Genomic DNA, 8,683 nt, shown 5'->3' on the forward strand with positions numbered 1-8,683 from the left:
CATCAAGGTCATCGTCATCATCATCATCATCATCATCATCAACGTCTTCGCCATCATCATCACCAGCATCACCATCACCATCACCAGCATCACCATCACCATCACCATCACCATCACCATCACCATCACCATCACCATCATCATCATCTTCTTCTTCATCGTCATTGAGAAATTGTCGATTGTGATCATCATCCACTTCATCTTGATCTACTTCTTCGGTATCTTCATCTTCGGTATCTTCTTCTTCCATTACATTATACTTTATCGACCTTCCTCTTGGATCTAACAACAAATGACCAACCCAGTTTATGTGGAACCTCTGGGTAAAATACATGCTCACATTGGCTTGGAAGAACATAGGGCTCATCCCCAACTAGTTCAAATGACCTTGTATTTAGCATTATAAAACCATTATCATGTTCAATAACAGTTCTATCAGGATCATTTTTATTCAATCGTAGCTTGTACCATTTGATGACAAACAAAACTAATTTGAAGGAATTAAAGTCACACTCAAGTATATCATCCAAAATGCCATAGTATCAATTTTGAGACTGTTGAGGATGAATGTCATTTCTCAATGAAATATTTGTCACCTCAAAGACTGCAGTGATGCCAGAATCACAAGTTTTCTTCATGTCATCCAACTTTTTTATTCAAAATTTATGACCATTGTAGCACATAGCGTTGTGGTGTTTGACCTGCGATATGTCAAACGTGTAAAATTTATATGCATTGTGAGTTGATAAACATATGGGCGATTAATAAATTTATATGTACTTGTTTATCTCTTAAACCATATGCTAAATCAATTTCCCTTTGCGTAACATTGGAATCTCCATTACGATGTGCTTCTTTAACCAATGAAGCCACACCTTCCCATGTTAACGTGCATCCAGAATGTTGACAACGTTCAATCCATACCATCATCCAATCAAGATTGTTTGTAATATACAAATGTAGTGCATCCCACTCTCGACCAACTGTACACAAAATAAATAAACGTCTTACAATCAATTTATTTGAAGATTAAGAATTAATTAACTACAATAACATCTTATAATTACCTCTCACTTTCCTCAATCTACCTTTCCCCGTCAAGTACTCCCCTTCGAATTTGTTAATGGTGTTGGGATCCTAAATGCGATCCACGTGGATCTTTGCTGCAAATTTAAGAAGATATTAAAAAATGTACACCATAGTCTGGTATACCATATATCCCTCCACCATAGAACCCTCAGGATGTGCTCTTTGTCGAACCAAAGCCTTAAAAAATTTAAAGTGCCTCTCAACCATCCACATTGACCTAGTGTGTACAAGTCCACACAATTCAATCTCCTCAACTTGGTATATGAGGTAGTGTTCTTGTGCATTGAAAAAAGATGGAGGTAGACACTTTTGCATTACACACATTAAATGAGGAATTTTTCTCTTCCAATATTTTATATTGTCTTTATGGATTTCTTTACATGACAACCACCTACAAGGTATTCAAGATGCAAAAAAATATATTACATAAGAAGTAAAACAAATCACAAATATAATATCTATACAACGAACTAAACAAATATCACTACTTACCTCATGTATTTTCCAAGATCATATATGACTTGCTTGACATGATTGTCGAAGTCGTCTGGGAGAGATAGAGGTAGAACGTACTGTAACAATTATAAAATTATCTTTTCATTTTTTTGTAACATAATGAAAAGTACACGTACACGCAGTACTTAAATACATACTAAAAACACAAGAACATTAATTACCTTACTGAAGGTATGCCAATCATGTGTTTTCATCCCTGGCCCAAATTCACTTTTCTTTGATATGAGATTGTTTATGTTTGCAACAAATCTTGTGGGAAATCAAATTTTTCGTATGACTTCTTTTATAGCATTGCTTTGCTAGTCCGTTAATAACCAAGGAAGCTCACTTATATTAATCTGGCCTCCATGGCTATTTGATTGAATGACATTATCATTGCATGATTGGAATCCTGAATGTCACTACATATTTTGACAAATTTTTTCTTTGTCACACCTTCCATCCAATATTTTCCATACTGTCTCTGTTATATTCTTTCCAATATGCATACTATCAAACAAATGAACAATTTGTAATTGCTCGTAGTAGGGCAACGTACTAAATTGTTGGGGATAACTTTTTAGTCCCTTATGAAGGTGGTCATTTATGCCTTCACGACCTTCACGATCATCAATCACATCATCAATAAACAAAACAAAATAGAAAATGTGTTTTATGACAAACCAATAGATGGAATGACATTACCTTGACGATTAATTCTATTATATTCCAACTTCCACAGGCGAGGTGTCATTCTTTGTGGCTTTGATGTATTCTCTTCTTTCCCATTGAAAAGATGCTTTGCAGTATTTCGATACTTATGATTTTTGTGGAGAAAGTGCCTATACTCATCAAACACCTGCTTTCCTAAACTTTTTGAATGATGAGATTTCATCTTTGGACCACAAACATGACATGCAAATTTTCCCTTTGTTTGAAGACCTACAAGATAATGTATAATTGGATTAAATATGATAATTTTTGAATTATAATGTTCATGCACAACTTAAACACTATAACATACCACAAAAATGTGTTAGCCCCGAGGCATCGTGTATTGTCCATAGAAGCATCGCATGGAATTGAAATTGTTTTTGTCCTATTGGTCTAGAGACCTCATACATAGTGACACCATTCCATAACTCTAGCAACTCGTCGATAAGAGGCTCGATATATACATTCATATCTTTAACTTGGTACTTACCTAATTGAATGAACAAAAACGTTACATAATTATTATGACCATTTTACTGCAATATTTATAATTAAATTTAGATGACTATATTTAAATGATAAAATACCTGGAACAATCATTGCCAACATTATATGCTCCCTCTTTATTGACATCCATGGAGGAATGTTATTGTTGATAACAAAAACAAGCCACATTGAGTAAACATATCTCATCTCTCCAAATGGATTGACACCGTTTGTTGCCAATGAAAGCCTAAGATTACGAGGTTCTTCTTTAAAGTGTACCCACTTTTCCTCTATGTCCATAAATGTTGAACCATCCGTAGGAATTTGAATAATGTCATCTCGACTTCTATTGCATTCATGGTAATCCATAAATTGTGCCAAGCTAGTGCACTTGAATAATCGTTGCCTACATGGAATAATGGGAATATAGCGAAGAACCTTGCGAGGAACCCTTTTTGTTATTTGATCTGTTCGATATCTACTGATATGACATTCAGGACATTCAGTTCAAAATTTATGTTGTTTGTGATATATAATATGATCATTAGGACAAGCATCTATTGCTTGATACTCCATTCCAATATCTTTCATAACGGCAGATAATTCTCGGTATGAGCGAGGTAGAATATTTGATGGTGGTAACAAAAACTCACCTATCAATCTACAACAAAAAAATATAATTTGTTATAATAAAGAATATTAATGGTACAACATGATTCACAGTTTATTATGACATATATGACATACCTTAACATACGTGACATTGTTATGTTGGATAAACCATTCATAACCTTCAAGTTCACCAACAACAATACATCGGAGAGAAGAGTTGCCTGCAAGCCTTCGTAAAGGGCCTCAGATGCCTTCTCAAGTAGAGGGACATCATGAACAACATCAAGGTCATCTTCATCATCATGATCAGCTGCGCAAGTACTAAATGAGTCATGGATCAATGTATTTGTACCATCATCTTCAATTGTGTTTTCTGGCTTATGATCGCCATCTTCCATGGGATCATTATCTTCAGCTTTGATATTCACACCTCCATGTTCGTCCACTTTGAAAACCATATTCTCAGGGTTGTGTTGATCCATACCATGTTCTCTGGGGTGCTCGACCTATATAAAATTGATAAACATAAATAAACCATGATCATGATCTCATCATCACGTGATTTATTATGTATATAAATTGTCAAAATGATATAATGCAAAAATTACCAATGGATGATAATCATGTCCACCTTCAATGTGAGCATGCAGCCTACAATTTTTCTTTGCTATTTTGATTAGAAGTCTTCTAGTCTTTAACCCCTTGCAAATTTTGCACGGACAATAACATTTTCCATCACCTTTTCTTTTCAAGTTAGAGCACAATCTAGCAATTGTCTCCTTATTTTGTTGTTCGTTGATATTGTCTGACATGGTCTTTCTTCATAGGTAAGAAAATAGAAATTATCATCATTGAACAAAGCATCTTATTGAATTTAGATCTATAGTTTTCTTATGGTACATCACACAACATGGAAAACAAGAAATACTCAATAAATAACAGGATTCATTGATCTAGTATTATCACAATCTGCACTTGGCCTTCAATATTTTCTCCTCCTAACACTGTTTATCCATTACCTATCAAGTACAAAACTCTAAAACCCATGGCTATTAAAATACATAAGACAACATTGTAGCATCTTATAATCATCTGTTATAAAACCAAAGCACTTGGGAGTGATTCTTTTGTTTGTCACAGTCCAAGAAAACGGTGTCTACTGGAGCCTTGAATAACTGACTAGAAAGATTTTTAATTCCTTTTCTTTTTCCTTCTGATTTTTTCACCGTCACTTCCATCCTTCGAGTCAGATGCCCTCGCCCTTTTCTTTCTTCTTATTTTTTCATACTCATTGTCATTCTTTGAATTATTTTTCTTTCTTGGTGACTCCTTACTGCTCTCACTATCAGTTTCACTCTCAAAATCTGAGTCTGATGTATCAGAATCTGACAAACCTGATGAACTAGAAGAATCATCATTAGAGGTAGATTCATCTGACTCAGGAATAGACTTTTGCTACTGCATTACAAGCCTTGGCATATTCTTCAAATACTCACGTAAACTCTCAGTGATACCACCAAGACCAATAGAAGTAAAGAAATTGATAGCAAACCATGAATTTTTGGGATTGTCCTTTGGAGAAATTGAATCAAAAGACTCCTGCATTGTTGGATCGTTCAACCTTTCATTAAGCAACAATATACCAAGCTGCTCTGCCAGCTCCTGCAAGAGAATCTTTATAAAAATATGGGAAGAGGAAGTAGTAGCTTCCTCTGTCAGACGTATATAAGCAAGACAATGCCATGGAAGAGCATTTGTGCCAAGTAAGTGGGCCAAAAACTTTGCAACATTACGCAGTTTATTTGTTTCCAGTCTGTGTATCATAGAATACTATTGTACAAAATACTTATCAAAAAATTCCTCATAAATTTTATTGATCATACAAAATCTTTGCCCAAGAAGACCATAACAATGAAGGTATGTTCTCTCTTGATTAGGTTCAAGCTTGATCTTTAGTAGCTTATGACCAACTTCCTCAAAATCAACACTTGACATGATTGTCAAATAAATTGAACGTCTTAAATTGACCAAGTTTGTCTCTGTCTCATCTTGTATTCTCAGTGCTTCCTCACCTTCCTCTTCATCATCATTATCATCATCATCTGAATCATCACCTGAATCATTCTCCCCTTCTGCTTCATCTGAAGAAGCATCTCCAAGGATATCTTTCTTCAGTTTTTCATAGGTTGCTTCATGCTCTAAGAAATTAGGATCTGGCTTGAAAACATCCAAACCAACTTCTTGATCAAGTTCATCTTCTAGGAAAACTTCATGTGTTAACTGTCTGGACGCACAACTGGATGACCCTCAAACTTAGCTTTACGAATTGCAAAAAGGCCTTCAATTAAAAACTGTACTCATTTGTCAATTTCCCCCTCATGGAGAATACTTCTAAATCTTTCAAAAATCCCATAGAGACCTTTGGGTGAAAGGTCTTGCAACAAAGAACCACATTCTTTCACGAATCCAACAACAACCTCTACACTGTCATCTGTGGGGTTCTCTAGTAAAAGGGTGAGAAGTTCCAAGGCAATTATCTCATGTGCAACTTGTTGATTCACTAAATGAGCTATGAATTTGGCTGCTGGTATCAACATGTGCTTGTCATTGTGTTTGTATGCCCTCTTAAGCTGCAAAATAATTCTTTGCAAAAGCAGATTGCCAACTTTAGGAAATTTTGTATTTACCACAACAATCAACGCAACAAAAACATTTGTAAATCTAGGGGATGCCATTTGGGATTTCATACAAGACCTACAAAATAGACCCCTCCCACGAATGAGATTCTCTGCAAACAACTCTAGAATGATGTTCTTGATGTTAGATGCATTTACCTTATTTACTAACCCATTGATACTCTTTCAAAGGGCATCCCATGTCAGGTGCTGGTATTCCACACTGCTCTTGTCTTCCACATCTTTCATCATTTGAGCTAGCTTAAATGGGGGAATGTAAACACCCCCACTTCTTCCAACACCCTTCTTAGCTCCTCTTACAACACCTTCGCCATTCCCATTCTGAGATGGAGCAGATACAACACCAGAAGTTTTCACTTCCACTGCCTCTCTGTCCCTCTTGTTTCCAAAATCCCCTTTACCACTTAATTCCTGCTTATTTCTGTACATAAACCCATCAGGAAGCATGAGTTTTTTCATATAAGCTCGCCCAAATATTTTATAGTTATTTTTCATCAAGATTCCCTCAGGAGCTGGCAGATCCTGCTTCCATACTTTAATTCTGTTTTCTCAAAGGACAATCCTAAAAATCCATGCATTGCAAACAACTTTTTACACCTTTGTTGGTTGTGGTGGCATCACAAAGAGTTTACATCAATAAATGAAGAACATGCCAATGCTTTTAATGCAGCAGTAGAAGTCTATCTCTTATTCAATATCTCTAGTCAAACCCCCATGATCTTTTGTTGGAGTAGAATTTGTTATATTCTAGAAAGGGTCTTGTCCTTTGTTGATGGGATATTTATCTACCTCAAGAAATAACCGTTCTTTTCTCCAACAAGAAGTGGAACTAAATGAAGATCTAGCACCATGAAATGAATCCTCAAAAGTATTACTATAGTTAGTTTTGGTAGATAATGATCTGGGTAAAATACTAATGTGGCTTTAGGAAACATTATGTACTAGCTTAGCATACTCTAACAACTTCGGTGCGACATGCTACATCCAATTAAGTCTCCATCGGTATCTCTATTGTGTTTATGGATTGGGATTCAATGTACTCTTTTTATACACAGATTTTACTTTCAACTAAGGAGGTTTGTATGTACTTACTTGTCTTTCAATTGTATCCCTATTTCAAGAATTTCTTCTATCAACAAATCATTTGTTATAAGTTGTACAAGTGGAAGCTTGAACATGCCTTCCATGCTAGCCTTGTTGATACGTTCAACACCATCTTGTGCAACAAATCTTTAGAACTCCACTATTTTATTGAAGAGTGAGTAGTAGGGACAATCTAGGACACTTACATAGGTTTTGCAAGAGAGATAAATAGACCTAAATATTATGGCTTAATAATGATCAGTAGGTAAACAGATAAGAAACTCTCAATATCAAAATGACTTTCTCAATTGTCTTTACTAGAAATGGATAGATCTGCTAATAATGGCTTTATGACTGTATGTAAACTTTAGACACAATCCAGGAAGAGCTAGAACTAATATGCGATATCTAGATTTATGATCTCTATAATATAACAATCCCATAATTATGTTTCCATGCATCTATACCACAACACAAACATCATGCTAGTGTTCAGCCATAGCAATTGATATCCTAATTATAGAATGTGAAATAAGCACATAACTATGAATAAAGATTAAGAAAAACAAAGAAAGATGCTTATTGCAAACATAAATGACTAATGGACAAGAATTGAATTCATTGTAGATAGTTTTGAATATCAAATTCACTTATTTGTGTGCATTTAGTAACTCATGTACTTGTTGCCAACCATTTATCTCTTCCATAAATTAAACACTTGTTAATAACATTAAATGGCCGAGTAATTATGTTTTAGTTGAAATTGAAAATAAAATATTTTATTTCAAGATAGCTCACACTATTCCCTATCATATTTTAGACTCTCGGTTTTGTTAGTAGTGGTTTGATGTCTTTGGAGTTGATCATTGCATTTCTTTAGTTACGTTTGCTAGCGTACTCCTAGCCTATGCCAAAATGGGGGCTTTGGAATAGGGTATGGACATCCATCAAAGCATAAAAGATAGAGGAATTTTGTCAGATGTAGTTGCAACTGCTCTGTTAGCATGTATGCGAAATGTGGAAGCATAGACAAGGCACGGGAACTGTTTGACGGATTGCCTCAAAGAAATGTGGTTTCCTAGACTGCAATGATTGTCAAATATGCACAAAGTGGATTTGTTGAGAAGGCTTTAGAAACTTTCAAGCAAATGCAACCAGTAGGTGTAAAGCCAAATTCCATGACCATTGCTACTATCCTCCCTACCTGTGCCAAAATGGGAGATTTGGAATAGGGCATGGACATTCATTGAAGCATAAAGGATAGAGGAATTTTGTCAGATGTTGTAGTTGCAACTACCCTGGTAGACATGTATGCAAAATGTGGAAGAATAGACAAGGCACGTGAACTGTTTGATAGAATGCCTGAAAGAAATGTTGTCTCGTGGACCGCAACGATTGCTGGATATGCACAAAATGGATTTGTCGAAAAGGCTTTAGACACTTTCAAGCAAATGAAATTGGAAGGCATAAAGCCAAATTCCACAACCTTTGCGAGCATCCTCCCTTCC

The 8,683-nt window shown here is 35.4% G+C and overlaps 1 pseudogene; it reads right to left on the minus strand.

The window, feature by feature from the left end:
- Positions 1-4,695: 4,695 nt before the first annotated feature.
- On the minus strand, positions 4,696-6,365 carry LOC131874809 (uncharacterized; annotated as a pseudogene).
- Positions 6,366-8,683: the final 2,318 nt, after the last annotated feature.

The sequence above is a fragment of the Cryptomeria japonica genome, chromosome 4 (assembly GCF_030272615.1).
Source record: "Cryptomeria japonica chromosome 4, Sugi_1.0, whole genome shotgun sequence".
In the NCBI taxonomy this organism is placed as follows: Eukaryota; Viridiplantae; Streptophyta; class Pinopsida; order Cupressales; family Cupressaceae; genus Cryptomeria; species Cryptomeria japonica.